At 43.7% G+C, this 17,724-nt stretch overlaps 1 non-coding gene and 5 pseudogenes across 1 annotated transcript; all 6 read left to right on the forward strand.

Annotated features, from left to right (window-relative positions):
* The first annotated feature begins 148 nt into the window (after positions 1–148).
* LOC149271169 (5S ribosomal RNA) lies at positions 149–267 on the forward strand. Its single transcript, XR_016279771.1, has one exon. It is a non-coding gene; the product is annotated as a 5S ribosomal RNA (ribosomal RNA).
* A 205-nt stretch (positions 268–472) lies between these two features.
* Positions 473–591, forward strand: LOC149271170 (5S ribosomal RNA; annotated as a pseudogene).
* Positions 592–779: 188 nt separating this feature from the next.
* On the forward strand, positions 780–898 carry LOC149271171 (5S ribosomal RNA; annotated as a pseudogene).
* Positions 899–2,690: 1,792 nt separating this feature from the next.
* On the forward strand, positions 2,691–2,809 carry LOC149271172 (5S ribosomal RNA; annotated as a pseudogene).
* A 212-nt stretch (positions 2,810–3,021) lies between these two features.
* On the forward strand, positions 3,022–3,140 carry LOC149271173 (5S ribosomal RNA; annotated as a pseudogene).
* Positions 3,141–3,659: 519 nt separating this feature from the next.
* Positions 3,660–3,778, forward strand: LOC149271174 (5S ribosomal RNA; annotated as a pseudogene).
* The last annotated feature ends 13,946 nt before the right edge of the window (positions 3,779–17,724 follow it).

Below are 17,724 nucleotides of genomic sequence, written 5' to 3' on the forward strand. Positions count from 1 at the left end.
CATCAAAGCTTTAAACCCTTATTTGAACCTTCTCACCTTCTCACCTTCTCACCTTCTCACCTTCTGTGTCCTGTCCCAGGGCTTATAATTCTTTCTGTCTGACAAGCAGCAGCAACAGAATAAGAGAAGTAAAATAAAAAGCTTTCACGCTTCCAGCCATACCACCCTAAAAGCGCCCGATCTCGTCTGATCTCGGGAGCTAAGCAGGGTTGGGCCTGGTTAGTACCTGGGTGGGAGACCCCCTGGGAATACCAGGTGTTGTAGGCTTTTTCTTTTCTCACAGTCCCGGGAGAGCTTTTTGCCATGTGTTTCTTGCTCATCATCAAAGATTTAAACCCTTATTTGAACCTTCTCACGTTCTCACCTTCTCACCTTCTCACCTTTTCTGTCCTGTCCCAGGGCTTAAAATTATTTCTGTCTGACGACAAGCAGCAGCAACAGAATAAGAGAAGTAAAATAAAAACCCATTCACGCCTCCAGTTGTACCACCCTGAAAGTGCCCAATCTCGTCTGATCTCGGAAGCTAAGCAGTATTGGGCCTGGTTAGTACCTGGGTGGGACACCCCCTGGGAATACCAGGCGTTGTAGGCTTTTTCTTTTCTCACAGTCCCGGGAGAGCTTTTTGCCATGTGTTTCTTGCTCATCATCAAATATTTAAACCCTTATTTGAACCTTTTCACCTTCTCACCTTCTCTGTCCTGTCCCAGGGCTTATAATTCTTTCTGTCTGACGACAAGCAGCAGCAACAGAATAAGAGAAGTAAAATAAAAAGCTTTCATGTCTGCAGCCATACCACCCTGAAAGCGCCCGATCTTGTCTTATCTCGGAAGCTAAGCAGGGTTGGGCCTGGTTAGTACCCGTTTGGTAGACAGCCTGGGAATACCAGGTGTTGTAGGCTTTTTCTTTTCTCACAGTCCGGGGAGAGCTTTTTGCCATATGTTTCTTGCTCATCATCAAAGCTTTAAACCCTTATTTGAACCTTCTCACCTTCTCACCTTCTCTGTCCTGTCCCAGGGCTTATAATTATTTCTGTCTGACAATCAGCAGCAGCAGCAGCAACAGAATAAGAGAAGTACCGTATTTGCTCGATTATAAGACGAGGTTTTTTTCAGAGCAAATGCTCTGAAAAATACCCCTCGTCTTCTAATCGGGGTCGTCTTCTAATCAGACCTCAAATAGAGTCTGATTAGGAGACTAAGATCCAGATCCCCCGCACCGCTGCAGGGGACCTGGATCCTCCTGTCTCACCCCCCCCCATCATACACACACTTACCGGTGCTTCCTGCTGTATTGCCGGGGCAGCGGGTTGACGTCTACGCGATCCGCGTAGACAACGTCCGCTGCAGCCGGAAGGAGGTGTGGCTAGCAGCGGGGGTTGTCTGCGTCCGTCGCGCAAACCTTCCCCGACTGTCAGAGATCAGAGTTCCCCGCACCGGTGCGGGGAACTCTGATCTCTGACAGCCGGGGAAAGTATACGCGACGGACGCAGACAAACCCCCGCTGCCAACTCCACCTCCTTCCGGCTGCAGCAGAAGGCGACGTCAACCCGCTGCCCCGGCTGGAAGCACCGGTAAGAGAGGGCTGAGAGGGGAGGGGAGGGGAGAGTGTGTGTGTGTGTGTTAGTTAAATGGGGGTATAGGGTGTGTGTGTGTGTGTGTGTGTGTGTTAAATGGGGGCATAGGGCATTTCTGGAGTGGCGTTAAGGGGGCATTTAATAGAGCACTCTGCCTCCTGAAATGCCTTATACACCTATATGCCACTCTGCCCCATAATATGCATTTTAACCCCCTAAATGCCAGAGTGGCATATAGGGGTATAAGGCATTTCTGGAGGCAGAGTGCTCTATACAATGCCTTTTAACTCCCTTAATGCCACTCTGCCTCCTGAAATGCCTTATACCTCCCTATATGCCACTCTGCCCCATAATATGCATTTTAACCCCCTAAATGCCAGAATGGGATATAGGGGTATAAGGCATTTCTGGAGGCAGAGTGGCATATAGGGGTATAAGGCATTTCTGGAGGCAGAGTGGCACATAGGGGGTCAAAAGGCATACCATGGGGCACAGTGGCATATAGAGGGTTAAAAGGCATATCATGGGCCACAGTGCCATATTGGAGTGGCAAGCCTGGGGGCAGATGTGCGTAACTGGGGGACAGGTTGGAAAATACAAGAAATAAAAACAAAAAAAATATTTTTCTCAATCATAGCTTTTATTAAAAAAAATAGTTTACATGAATTAACATTTACTGGTAAAACTTTTTTCCTTTAGGGTCGTCTTATATTCAGGCTTTTTCTTTTTTTCCTAAGTTAATATTCAGATTTTGGGGGGTCGTCTTATAATCAGGGTCGTCTTATAATCGAGCAAATACGGTAAAATAAAAAGCTTTCACACCTGCGGTCATAACACCCTGGAAGCGCCTGATTTTGGAAACCAAGCAGGGTTGGGCCTGGTTAGTACCTGGATGGGAGACCGCCTGGGAATACCAGGCATTGTAGGCTTTTTCTTTTCTCACAGTCCCGGGAGAGCTTTTTGCCATGTGTTTCTTGCTCATCATCAAAGCTTTAAACCCTTATTTGAACCTTCTCACCTTCTCACCTTCTCTGTCCTGTCCCAGGGCTTATAATTCTTTCTGTCTGACGACAAGCAGCAGCAACAGAATAAGAGAAGTAAAATAAAAAGTTTTCCCACCTCTGGCTATACAACCGTGAAAGTCCCTGATCTCATCTGATCTTGGAAGCTAAGTAGGGATGGGCCTGGTTAGTACCTGGATGGGAGACCGCCTGGGAATACCAGGTGTTGTAGGCTTTTTCTTTTCTCACAGTCCGGGGAGAGCTTTTTGCCATGTGTTTCTTGCTCATCATCAAAGCTTTAAACCCTTATTTGAACCTTCTCACCTTCTCACCTTCTCTGTCCTGTCCCAGGGCTTATAATTCTTTCTGTCTGACAAGCAGCAGCCACAGCAGCAGCAGCAGCAGCAGCAGCAACAGAATAAGAGAAGTAAAATAAAAAGCATCCACGCCTCCAGCCATACCACCCTAAAAGCACCCGATCTCGTCTAATCTCAGGTGCTATGCAGGGTTGGGCCTGGTTAATACCTGAATGGGAGACCACCTGGGAATACCAGGTGTTGTAGGCTTTTTCTTTTCTCACAGTCCGGGGAGAGCTTTTTGCCATGTGTTTCTTGCTCATCATCAAAGCTTTAAACCCTTATTTGAACCTTCACACCTTCTCACCTTCTCACCTTCTCTGTCCTGTCCCAGGGCTTATAATTCTTTCTGTCTGACGACAAGCAGCAGCAACAGAATAAGAGAAGTAAAATAAAAAGCTTTCACGCGTCAAGCTATACCACCCTAAAAGTACTTGATCTCGTCTGATCTTGGAAGCTAATCAGGGTTGTGCCTGGTTAGTACCTGGATGGGAGACTGCATGGGAATACCAGGTGTTGTAGGCTTTTTCTTTTCTCACAGTCTGGGGAGAGCTTTTTGCCATGTGTTTCTTGCTCATCATCAAAGCTTTAACCCCTTATTTGAACCTTCTCACCTTCTCACCTTCTCACCTTCTCACCTTCTATGTCCTGTCCCAGGGCTTATAATTCTTTCTGTCTGACGACAAGCAGCAGCAACAGAATAAGAGAAGTAAAATAAAAAGCTTTCATGCTTCCAGTCATACCACCCTAAAAGCGCCCGATCTCGTCTGATCTCGGGCGCTAAGCAGGGTTGGGCCTGGTTAGTACCTGGATGGGAGACTGCCTGGGAATACCAGGTGTTGTAGGCTTTTTCTTTTCTCACAGTCCGGGGAGAGCTTTTTGCCATGTGTTTCTTGCTCATCATCAAAGCTTTAAACCCTTATTTGAACCTTCTCACCTTCTCACCTTCTCACCTTCTCACCTTCTCTGTCCTGCCCCAGGGCTTATAATTCTTTCTGTCTGACGACAAGCAGCAGCAGCAGCAGCAGCAGCAGCAGCAGCAGCAGCAGCAGCAGCAGCAGCAGCAGCAGCAGCAGCAGCAGCAGCAGCAGCAGCAGCAGCAGCAGTAGTAAGAAGGTATATATGTTGTCAAACTTAATTTGACAGGTGCCCCGCCCCTTTGTGGGCGGAGTTAACAAACCTGCTTTTAGTCACGCCCCCAGTAAAATCTCACCAAACTTAATTTGACAGGTGCCATGCCCCTTTGATCTTGAATAACCGCGCCCCTTTTTTATACGCGCTTGATTTCATTCAATTTCTAATTATAAACCTATTTAATTATAATGAATTAAACACACACCTTTTGTTATACGTATCTGGTCTCATTCACCGTACCAAAATACGTTTATATTAGGTATTTTATATGTTGCTTATGTGCGATTGGTGTACACATTAGGAATGGGGAGGTGCTGTTCAGGACAAGTCTGGACATGTTTTTAGAAATAGTGGACGTGTCTGGGCATGTTTAGGACAAGTCCGGACATGTTTTTAGAAATAGTGGACGTGTCTGGGCATGTTTAGGACAAGTCCGGACATGTTTTTAGAAATAGCGGACGTGTCTGGGCATGTTTATAACTGAAATAGTAGCGGGTAATGCCGTGACTAAAAAATAAATGAGTCCCAGAAGTAATATAGAAATAAAATATTTATTCAATCGTCAATCGTTTCTTTTTTTTAAAAAAAGCACACATCAATACAACATTTACAAAAATAATAAAAAAAACAATACAGTTATACACGCGAGTAAATACACCAAAAGATATTTTACATATAGATAATTGTATGAGCGACAAAATGTCCGACAGCGAGGACATCTAGGTACCTCAGTTTTCACATCTACACAATCCTGTCTGTGACAAGCCTGAAGCCCACGGGGGCCAGAATGGACTAGAGTGGGCCCTGACAGAGTGCTGAGCAGGGCTAGGCTAAGGCAGGAATTGTGGATTTTAGGGGAGGAGTTTTGGTCGGAGGATATTTAAGTTTGGTGATCACAGGGGTAAGGATCCATTTTGTTTAACCTTACCTGGTGGTGTTTGTCCCACCCTCCCTCCCATTATGTGGTTGAGTTTGTGGAGTAGTGTTGCTGCATTAGTCACAGTTGTGGGCGGTAGCTTGCCAGGTATCCATGGGGTTAATGTGGTGGTATGATCCTTGGTGGTCATAACTGGTGGGAGGTTCCTTGCAAGGAGTGGTGCTCGGAACCTCGGGTCCGGGTTGGGGCATCCTGGTATGTCCCTTCCCAAATTGGTGTATGGTATGGTGTTGCTGCATTAGTCACAGTCGTGGGCGGTAGCTTGCCAGGTATCCATGGGGTTAATGTGGTGGTATGATCCTTGGTGGTCATAACCGGTGGGAGGTTCCTTGCAAAGAATGGTGCTTGGAACCTCGGGTCCGGGTTGGGGCATCCTGGTATGTCCCCTCCCAAATTGGTGTGTGGTATGGTGTTGCTGCATTAGTCACAGTCGTGGGCGGTAGCTTGCCAGGTATCCAAGGGGTTAATGTGGTGGTATGATCATTGGTGGTCATAACCGGTGGGAGGTTCCTTGCAAGGAGTGGTGCTCGGAACCTCAGGTCCGGGTTGGGGCATCCTGGTATGTCCCCTCCCAAAATTGGTGTGTGGTATGGTACCTGGATAACTTGGCAAGCTAGGTTGGTTTTGGTTACGTCATTGTCTCTGTGAACGCATCTATGTTTATTATTTCAGGTTTTACAGGACAATGACTGTTAAATAAAACGGCTGTGGCCTTTTCAAACCCATCTTGTGTGTTGGTGTTTTATTTAATTGAGCAAATGAGCCAAGCCTGGCCCGTGAGTCGAAGCTACATCTGTCATTACAAAAATACATGCATGAATGGTTGTTTTTGTGCTGGAACGGTGTGTGACAGTAATCACAAAAATAGTTTGCACCGATGAATGATCGAATTTGTTTTATACCATAATAATGTTTATCTTCGTGGTATATAAATAAAACCTTGTCTTTACAATGCCCACTGGTATGGAAATACCTCCATGAGCCACGATTGTGATACAGCACTTTAATTGTGACTTTTAAATGTTTTTCAAACGCGGGTATTTCGCTGAAACTAACTAATTGACCATCAGGGATACCTAGAGCTTTATGGATGTCCCTCGCTCTATCCAACAATACAGAGTCAGCGGTATCTGTCTCAGCTAAGAGGGCACAGAGACTAGCAGCCAAACACAGGTTATTATCATCGTTGTTTAGATCATAAAGCCAGCGCCTTTTGTGGCAATAATGCGGCTGTAGGGTGTTGATCTGAGTCGTCTACGAGTCACAACACCACCGGCTCTATTCCTAACAATAATGACAACAAGTCTCAATGATCCACTACCTATGATTTCAGCGTTGCTTTGAACCAGGTTAGCCATGGCATTCTGTAAGAAATTATGACCCTCTTACAGGGTTATTCTTTTAGGGAATGTGTGACGAATAAAGCACAAATACAAGCGCATAGAAAAATGTATATTGATATTGAACTAGGCTACTGTTACAGGTTATAAAACATATAACATACAGAAAACATTTGATAATAATACAAAACAAAAGGGATACTTAAGCACATTCTTGGGAAACCTCTCTCAGCTCACAGGCTTCTCCCGAACGCCATCTTGCGCAGCTTCGTTCTGAGTCTCCTGACCCAGGACACTTCTGTTTGCTGCGCTCTCCTTTCTCAGACTCTCTTTTCTCCCTCTTCTTTCTCTCTTACTCTTCTTTCTCCGACTCTTCTTTCTCTCAGACTCTCCTTTTCTCAGACTGCTCTTTCTCCTGCAGCCCCTAACTAGTCATCCCAGAATTCCTTGTACCTCCCAGAAAGTGGTTCACCCAACCCCTCTTTTCAGACATTTCCTGTATGACCCAATTATGGAGGAGACAGGTAGTCTATGCAAACATGCACACAGTTATGTTAATATACATCGGCTTCAGTTGTCTGACCCCCTGTGGGGTATCCCACCTCTGTTGGAGCCTTTGTTCCAAACCCTTTGTAATGCATTACTATGCAAATTACCTTACATTGTAAAACCAGATATCTCACCTTATAGAAACCCAAATCGTCCCCAAAACATTATGCAATAAATGTAATGTCCCATTTTAAAGGCACCCTTAATTTCTTACAGTCCCCACCTAGAGGGCGAATGACTCCCATAGAAAATGAGCCCTCTCAAATAAATGAGTACATTTACCACGTGTGCTTTGAAGATTGTATGTTTTCACTGAGACACGAGTGACCTGACAACCACAGATATTTAAAATTTAGGGTACTGTAAGGCATATTTTATCCAAATCATAGAGGCACTCACAGTTATCATTTTTCACTAATAGTTTGAATTCCTTCAGCCATATCTTTAACTTTCCATTACCCTCACAGACTTGGCATCACTGCAACCATTTGTGTTCACTCCCATCACTCTCAGGTACCTGTGCCACCAACGCTGCTCCCACCATAGCTTCCTTTAACCCTCAAATTGCATGCCTTGTTCTAGGCCTCTGACCTCTGCCCACCGTGACATCTGGTGTATTTTCACACCAACAGCATTCCCTTTGCTGTTCACTTACACAGTGTATCGAAGAGACCACACCAGAGAGAAACTCGGTTTATTGAATGTGTGTAGTGGTAATACTCGTGAAGGTGTTTGCGCACGTTTACTGAAACCTGTATAGCTGGAGTGGGTTTGTGCTTCAGCCCTTGAAGGTGTTTGATACTTCGCCCATGGCTTCTGGAAATTAAAAGATACTCTACACAGAAAGTGTGTATTGTTATCTTGCCCAAATTACTAGTGGTTCTCTTATCCTTCTTGTCTCAGCATTAATATCTGGTTTTACAGATCTAAAACATTGTAAACACATAAAATACACAAAACATACAGTACATACAGTACATAACAGATACTAAAATACTAAGACTTCCTCACAACAACAGTAACCATGTGGTATCTTCAGCATCCACTTTGAGAATGTTAATTTTAAACAATCTCTATGAAGATGGAGAGAGAACAAAAAGGAGATTGAATGTTACCATTACATTCACAATGTCTTGGCAGAATGCAATCTATATAAAATAAAATATAAAAAGTCTGTTGCCATTCAGAAATATGAATAAAAATCAGATTGAGGCTATATTTTGTTTGTAGCCAAAAATTAAAACAAAACAAAAATCTAGAGCAGCAAAAATATATACTGCTGAAGACCAACAATAATGTTACATAATCACATCTCTCCACTGTGATCAAAACATAAACCCCATATTGGCAACAATTCACCTAATCTATGATTTTAAATGTATTTAATCCAGCAACAAACAAAAATTAAGGTATCTGTAGCTGGCAGTGCAGGCGTCCTAAACTAATAAAACAAAAATCATTTGAAATTTTGCCCACCTGACTGTACTGAACAAATTTAGAGGCTTATCCTTAAGAAAAATAAAAATAGATATTAAGGTCCTCTATTAATATTTTGAATTTCCTGCAAGAAATCACACGTGTTAATGTCCCGATCTCCTCACAGGTTTGTCTCCTTTCTTTTTTCCTTTTTCATTTAGTATCGTCTCTTTGTCTGAAAAACAAAACTTTAAACAAATAAATTAGCATCATATGTTACAACAAATCTAGAAGAGCACACTAGTTTTCTTCTGATTTAGCTATCTTTTTGTTTCCTAGCATTTCTTTTATTCTGGACACTTCTGTCTTTACAGTGTCCAGTTCCTTCATATACTCTGTTACTTTACACTGTAGCTCATTTTTCTCTTTTTCTACTCTTTCTTTGTGTGCCTTAATAACCTTGTAAGGAACCCAGGGCTTCATGTAGTCTTTTCTAACACCATTACCTCTTCCCTGAGATCCCCACCTAGTATAATTAAAACAAATCTTATCTCCCTGCCTCCAATTATCAACCATGGCTCTTTCCTGAACATGGTGTTCTTTGGCAGAGCGAGAGTGGCAATTTCTGGCAAAATGCCCTACTTTACCACAAGCAAAACATTTAAAGGCTTCCCTTTTACCTATGGGTCCTTGATTGTTTTGGAGCCTGCTTTGATATAACTGTCTCTGAAGCGAGGGGCTTAATATAGACACAGGCTTTGCAATGGTTTTGCTGTGATTTCGGATGGCTTTATGATTAGCATTATTGTGCTTCTCATCTAAACCTTGCCCATCTATTTCATTCACATCATCATTTTTTAACACTTTGACTGCAGCCACAACATCATTTCTTTTCTGTAGCTGTACATTTAAGGTGTTACCATTAGCTGTGCAATGCACACGATCAGCCTCCCTCTTACTGCAAGCTACCAGGGTCCTAATCTCCCCCTCTGCATCCCTTAGCCTCTGAGTAAGCCGCTCATTTGCACTACGCAATTCTTCATTTTCCTGCAAAGTCTGCTGGTTGCTTACACATAAAGCTGCAGCATTCTGTGCAAAAATCTTACACTTTTCAAGTTCAATGTTCAAACTTACAACTTTTGCTTCCAAAAGTTCTTTTTGCTCTTTCATTGATTTGTACTGCTCCGCTATCCAACGGGCAGCAAAATCCAGAACAGTTTTCCCCTTTGATTTGGATAATTTCTTTTCATAAATTGCCTTGGCCACATACTCCTGAGCTTGGAACCATGGATCTGAGGTTCCTACTATATACTGAATAATACCATCGGGGTTTGTGGCCCTAGCAACCTTTTTCAATAAACCCTCCATCATTAACAAAGCAGAATTCACTGAAATTTGTATATGCAAAACCCGAACACTATCCCAATTCAACACACAATATATACACTTATAAATATACTCATAAATCACACTAAATCCCTCCTGGCTGGCTCGCCAATATGTAAGAAATTATGACCCTCTTACAGGGTTATTCTTTTAGGGAATGTGTGACGAATAAAGCACAAATACAAGCGCATAGAAAAATGTATATTGATATTGAACTAGGCTACTGTTACAGGTTATAAAACATATAACATACAGAAAACATTTGATAATAATACAAAACAAAAGGGATACTTAAGCACATTCTTGGGAAACCTCTCTCAGCTCACAGGCTTCTCCCGAACGCCATCTTGCGCAGCTTCGTTCTGAGTCTCCTGACCCAGGACACTTCTGTTTGCTGCGCTCTCCTTTCTCAGACTCTCTTTTCTCCCTCTTCTTTCTCTCTTACTCTTCTTTCTCCGACTCTTCTTTCTCTCAGACTCTCCTTTTCTCAGACTGCTCTTTCTCCTGCAGCCCCTAACTAGTCATCCCAGAATTCCTTGTACCTCCCAGAAAGTGGTTCACCCAACCCCTCTTTTCAGACATTTCCTGTATGACCCAATTATGGAGGAGACAGGTAGTCTATGCAAACATGCACACAGTTATGTTAATATACATCGGCTTCAGTTGTCTGACCCCCTGTGGGGTATCCCACCTCTGTTGGAGCCTTTGTTCCAAACCCTTTGTAATGCATTACTATGCAAATTACCTTACATTGTAAAACCAGATATCTCACCTTATAGAAACCCAAATCGTCCCCAAAACATTATGCAATAAATGTAATGTCCCATTTTAAAGGCACCCTTAATTTCTTACAATTCAAAAAGTTTTTGGACCTATATCAGGCATAATTCTATTTAAAAGATCCTGAACTGCATCATGTACAGCCTGAATTGCATTAGCAAATGATGGTATCTGTTCCAAATTTACAAAGTGAAAAGTTTTATAATATTCAACAGCATTAAAATGGTTAAGTTCCCTGAGACGCTGTTCAACATGCTCTAAAAACACAGGGGGATCTACAACATCTTGAGCATTCTGCGGTTCAGGCTCTACATCAGCATTAACATCAAAAGCAGGAGACCTTAGGGGTACCGCCGGTGTCTCATTTGCGTGGGGTGTCAAGGGTAAAACAGGAATTGTAGCTACATGCTCAGTCGGAGGTGTGCTGGGTGCTACACTACGTTCTGTACCAGAAGTTGTTTTAGGTAAACTTCTAGTCCGTGCTAAACGTGTTGCCCGTGTCAACGTCTTTATTGATCGTTTAACTGACTTAGCTCTACGTTTGGTAATATGTCTATAACGCATTTGTTTGTGAGATAAAACCCCACCAGCCATGCCTAGTCACGCTGTATTCAACAAACGAATCCCTGTGCGAAAGTGTGCAGTAGCCTTATCAATACACGATAAACGATTCAAAATGTCAGGCCGTCTAATGTCATCGACATGTCGAACCGTATACATTAATTTACGCAATTCTATTATCACACGGATAATAACAACTTTTAAATCAGTCCAGAAGATAACTTCTGATTTCAACCAGTCGGTTAAAGCCTGTATATCCCCAGCATGTGGTAAACAGGTTGTTGTATCGGTAGTCACGTTGTGTTGTGTGTCTGTAGCTACGAGGTTGTACCCGCTCCTAAATAGTTCCCTAACCTTGCGAAGTAAGAGGTTGAGACATTTATCTTGTTTCAACACACTATCAATAGCCAAAGCCTTATTTACATCGTCAAGTGTACGCTTAGCACAGCTTTCAAGATCATAGCAGAAGGCGATTTTATTCATACACCACAAACTGCATTCTAATACACTTTGAGAATACTGGGGTTTTTTATTTTTTTGCTTTTGTTTCTTATTTTTATTTGATAAGCGGTGTAAAGGACTTAATTGTTTTGATACATGTAAATTTGTGTTGTTTGTTATGTCTTGTAAAACATTCCTTTTTTAAAACAATGGTTGTGTTACAACTACATCTGTAAGAGCCCTCTTTGCTTTTACATTTACTGTCGCATTATCATGCAAAATTCCTGAGACATTTACTGGGATTATGTCTGGTGACTCACCCGATGGGTTATGTGGTCCTTTCAATATCGATCGTTCGTGGGTCATATCCTTAGGTGGGGCTGTCCTTTTTGTAAAAACCTCTGACGACGTAGACGGTAGTTCTTCAGATATATGGAGACTATCTCTTGGTGGTCGGTTCAGCGTATCTCTAGGTGCTCGGTTCAGCGATAAGGATAACTTTGACTCTGTGTAAAAGATACAAATAAATTGAAATCTTGTATATGAAATAAAGACATATCTTTACTATACATAAATATAGAGCGCGTGCGGTGGGGGGGTACATAGACAATCATTATCTTACAGGGTAAACTTTAATGTGTTTTCCATGACTAAGTCACTGCTTAGTGTTTAAACTCACTAGGTTTTTTGTTGCTTTGAGTGGATGCTCCGTTATTAGAGATCAACACTTGATGATTCTGAGAGGTTGCAGACCGCTCACAGTTACGGTTGATCAGCACTTTGGGGTAGAGGCTGGAATTTGTATGTGTTGTTTCTAAAATAACCAGTAATTGATTAGAGAGTACAATTACACGAAATACATAGTACATAAAATTCTTAAGCATACAACCCACCTGATAATACTGAATCCCGTTGACTCTCACTCTGAGGCTTTGGAGATCCGGTCATAAATGCATCGGACAAAATGTCGATATAGAAATCATCCAGCACTAAATAATGCAAATGCTTTAGGTTAACGTATGATCTTGAGATACATTTCAAAGGTTTTTTAAAGCGCTATTAGTTTAAAAACTTACAAGCTTGTGTGTCCGCGGAGAGACTGTTCAAAAGGCTGGCGTCAAATGACGTCTGACTTGTTTGTTCCTGAAACACCATAGGGTATTGAGCAGTATGCGACGTAAAATTGATCACTTAACCACGCCTACAAGATACTTACATCCGCCGCATACATTTAAAGGTTAACATACACATTTTTTTTAAAGATAAATATAAGAAATACAAGACTCCCGACCACATATTGAAATTTATATGAATTTTCTCATTCACACCGCGTAGGGATACAATTTAAAGGTCTAGAGACTATTTCCGCACACATGCCACACATATGCAAAATTTTTTATATTTGTTAAAGAATACTACAGAATAATGTTCATCGTACAAGAAAATTTACACAGTTATTAAAACTTTCAAGAGCTTACCGCATCCATTAAATCAGTGAAAATAGTGGTCTTGTCCATGCTTTTCTTGTAGCTCCTAGACTTGTAAATGATGAAACCTCTAAAGAGTTTATATACCCTTTTAAACTGTCGGTGGGTTTGATTGATTGTTTCTTAATGATCTGGGGTCAGGGTGAATATTGGTAAAAAAAAATTACCACCGAATACTTTTCATTATAAAAGTTGTATGTTTTATTATTGATAACTCAAATACATGCATAAGCTAATAAAAAAATTATTTAATCAATGACGTTTTTGATAACATGCTATACATTTCTGAATATGCACACTACGATAACCCCCATTTCGTATACCATGCATATATTTCCACACAAAACGTGACACCAATCGATCATTTTGTTTAAATTCATTAGTAAAATGGTTTAAAACTTCTTTAAATGATAATCCTTTACACATATGATGAATAAAAAATACACAAAATTCTCCACAGACGGATGACAGAGTACTTTGCAACTGCGCATTTTGAAAACATATCCGCTTAACATTTATATTCAAAAAAGCTAATATTTCTTTAGGAAATAATGGGCTTGCGGGGGAGAGTCCGTATGAATCAAAAAAATATCCTCTTCTCTTTTGATCGATATAGCAGGCTAACCAATGTTCTCCGGGTAATGTATGTGGGTCTTTATTTATAATGAACGCTGCAGGCACATTGGTCAGTTTATCAATCGGTAGCAAGTCGCAGGGAAATACCCCCACAAATATATCCTTGGAAAAAGGATCCGTCTTTAAAATGTGTGTCAACTCTAAAGTGTTCATGCTTATCTTTAGTAATCGTACAGCACTTCCCTACGTTGATTTATTTCGATAATATTTTCAAACTGACCGTAAACCAACAGATTTACGGTGCGTTCCAATGCCCTGGAAAAACGTATTTCGGCCCTCAGGTTACCGGACCGAATGAGTGAGAAGTGGGTATTACACTCTTGATCAGGAGAAAGATCGAAAGCAAATAGCGTATAACCGTTCACAAATTCTTCTCTGTCGATGATAACTCCCGAATCGCTGCAGTTCTTCTGCGCCAATTGTAAAAATGCCATATATTCACGTACAGCGTTAAAGTGTTCAAAATCGGGTTGAAACGGTTTTGCGGGTATTTGTTCACCATCCAGATAGAGAGCCGCAAAATTCACATTGTTATGTTTAAAGCATAAAGGGTTTCTGTCGTAAGCGCCAGAAAATGCTTCATTATCAACAAATGCTAAAATTACAAACTTTGGTATCTGACCCAGGAACAGATTCTCTTGATTACAAACTCGGCTTCCTGTTGGTACGCTGAATACTTTCATACTAACACGTTCAATGGTGTACTTAGCATTGCCGGTTAAAAGTTCTTGGGCGTGACCTATTCGCACGGCCGGCGAAATTTGCACACGTTTGATGAATAGCGTCGCGTTTAGAATTTGCACTTTCAATGGGTCCTGTTCTGCAGACATTAAACAAAATGTATCTTTATTTCTGGTGAGTTTTATTTTCAAGTCCAAACCATTCAGTATGAGTTTTTCTTGGAAAAAAATATCGCTGTGTAGATGTCCTAGTATGACTGTTGTAGCTTCGATTCTCCGGGCTAGGCTTAACTCCCCATTAAAAAACCCCCAATAATGACACCACACACCATAAATATGGATGAGAAAAGGCCACAGCCAATTTTATTTATTAGAGTCATTGTCACGCCAAAACCTGAAACAATAAACATAGGTGCGTTAACAAGGACAATGACTCAAAACACCAACATGTAAATATATACAATAAACACCCAAGCTTGCCAAGCAATCCAGGTACCATAACCAAATGCCACTTAAGGAAGGGACATACCGAGATGCCCCCACCCTGACCTGAGGTTCCAGCACTGACAGCCAAGAACCTCCCACCAGATGTTACCAACCATTCACTTACCACCACATTAACCCCCTTGATACCTGGCAAGCTGCCGCCAAGAGCCCATCCCTTGACACCTTAAGTCGGATGGGCCCCCCCCAAGAAAAAACAAGGCCTTTTCTATCCCCTCCGCGAGAGCCAAATTAAAGAAATCAAGCCCTAAATCCGAGAAATGCACCCCGTCACCACTAAACAAACTGGGGCAAAACTCCTCCAACGCAACATGGCGAACCACCACCCCGCTATGCCGGTGCACGAAACTCGCCATCAACTTATTCACCTTCCCACGGCTACGCTCCATAGCCGCCCTATCCCTCGCATGACGCCAGTTGCGTCTTGGAATCATCTCCGACCACACCAACAATAAGCCAGGCACCAATTCCAACAAACGTTCAACATCACGCCTCATCTTCCACACAAGCTTGTGCTCAGGCGTAGCCCCCATATCATTACCCCCAGCGTGGATAACCACTACCGAGGGCCGGAAACCCAACCTCAAATACTTCACCACCTCCAACAACACTCCATCCCACACCATGCCTCGTATCCCAAACCACCTCACATGCACCAAGTCCATGGGGAAGCCCAGCTGCAGGCCGTTGCGCCTAACTGCGGCTCTCCGTCGGGCCCAGTACACGAAGGAGTGGCCGATGATCCACACGATGAAACGAGGCCCTGCAAAGCAAAACAGAAAAAACATAACGAGCAGAGGAAAGAAACAACCAAACCCACCAAACAAACCAGAATCAACTCACCAACCGCAACGGCCTGATATACCTCAGAAAACAAGCCGACTCCCACCGAACAATTCTCCGGATGACGCCATCATCCAACCCCAAACGAGCCGCCTCCGTAGCCGCCCCGATCCGGAACGAATGCGTCCCAAATTCAGCCGACGCCAACCCAAGCTTACCAAGCCCCAGCCTCAGCACACGTAAAAACTGAAATCGAGACACTGGCGATAAATCCCGATGAACCAAAAACGACCCCACCTGCCGGCCGAACAGCCCAATAATACTGCACGCACTGCACCGGGCAAATGACATCCCCAGGCAGAGCATACAACCTAACCTGCTTGCCGCGTCCCAACACATCAGTCTTAGAAGACCTCAACCAGATAACCACGGAATCGCCTTCACACATGACATCCCGCGAAGCCAAACCACCTTGAACCGACTTATTGGGACTCACCAATTCCGACACCCGAAAGGCACCAAAAAAGGCCAAAGCAAAAGCCGCCTGAAACAAAAGCACCTCAAAACCGTCAAAACAAACACCCTCCAGCCCCCCAAACAACCGACGAAGCAGCCCCACAGACAACGGACGCCTAGCATCAGGAACCCACACAACTCACCAACCGGTCCCACTCCTGCCAAACCTTATCATAAGCTGCCCACGTCGCAGGCGCCAATGACGACTTCACCCATCCCGCAAGCAAGCGGTCCCGAGCTGCCACATCACCTCCGGGCACGGGAAGCCCACGGCGTCCGCCCCAGGAGCCTCCCGCCGAAACCGATCCCACTGAAAGCGAGAAAGAGAGTCAGCAATGACATTCAGATACCCAGGAACATGCTCAGCCTTAAACAACACGTTTAATTCCATACACAACAAAACAAACCACTGCAGCAACTTAACCACCGGAACCGAAGCAGCCGACAACCTGTTAACCGAATGAACAACCGCCAAATTATCCGAATAAAACACCACTCTGCGATTACGCATCCGCCACCCCCAGAGCGTCAGAGCCACCACCAGAGGAAACAATTCCAGAAAAGCCAGATTCTTGATTAGTGGACTAGCATGCCAAGCCGCAGGCCACCGCTCAGCACACCACAGACCCCCAAAATAAGCCCCAAAACCCACACTACCCGAGGAATCTGTAAACAACTCCAAAGAATCGGCCGACACCAAGGCAGACTGAAAAAACACCGTCCCATTAAACTGGGCCAAAAACACTTCCCACACCGCCAAATCAGCCCGCATCGCCTTAGACACTCTAATCCTACGATGAGCGGCCCGAACCCCAGCCGTAGCCCTGGATAATGAACGAGAAAACACCCGACCAACCGGAATAACCCTACAAGCAAAATTAAGGCGCCCCAACAACGACTGCAGCACCCGCAAAGTAACTTTCCTAGCAGACCGCACCTCCCGCACAACCGCCGACAGTGCGGCCAGCTTATCAGCCGGAAGCAAGCACACACCACGGACAGAATCAATTTCCAGCCCCAGGAAACTCAAACAAGAAGATGGGCCCTCAGTCTTATCCGGGGCCAAGGGAATGCCAAAAGAAGCCGCCACCACCTGCAATGTGCGCAACAAGCGCAAACACCCATCCGAATCCCCCGGCCCCACACACAGAAAGTCATCCAGATAATGAACCAAAGAACGACAACCTGCCTCCTCACGCACGACCCACTCCACGAAAGAACTAAATTTCTCAAAATAGGCGCAGGAAATGGAACAGCCCATCGGAAGGCACATATCAACATAAAACGCCCCGTCAAACCAACAACCCAACAGATGATGGCATTCCGGATGAATCGGCAGTAGCCGGAAAGCGGACTCAATTTCCGCCTTCGCCATAAGCGCCCCGGGCCCCGCTTCCCGCACCAAATCCACAGCCCTATCAAACGAAGTGTACGAAACAGAGCACAGCTCCCTATCAATGTCATCATTAACAGACGCACCCTTCGGATACAAGAGATGGTGAATAAGGCGAAACTTGCCCACCTCCCGCTTCGGGACAACCCCCAAGACACTCGAAAACCAAGCAACGGCGGCTCCACGAAAGGACCCGCCATACGGCCCAACTGGACCTCCTTGCCCAATTTTTCCCGCACCACCTCAGGATA

The sequence above is a fragment of the Sceloporus occidentalis genome, unplaced genomic scaffold, assembly GCF_023333645.1.
Source record: "Sceloporus occidentalis isolate IW3139 unplaced genomic scaffold, rSceOcc1.0.p SCAF_543, whole genome shotgun sequence".
NCBI classification, from domain to species: domain Eukaryota; kingdom Metazoa; phylum Chordata; class Lepidosauria; order Squamata; family Phrynosomatidae; genus Sceloporus; species Sceloporus occidentalis.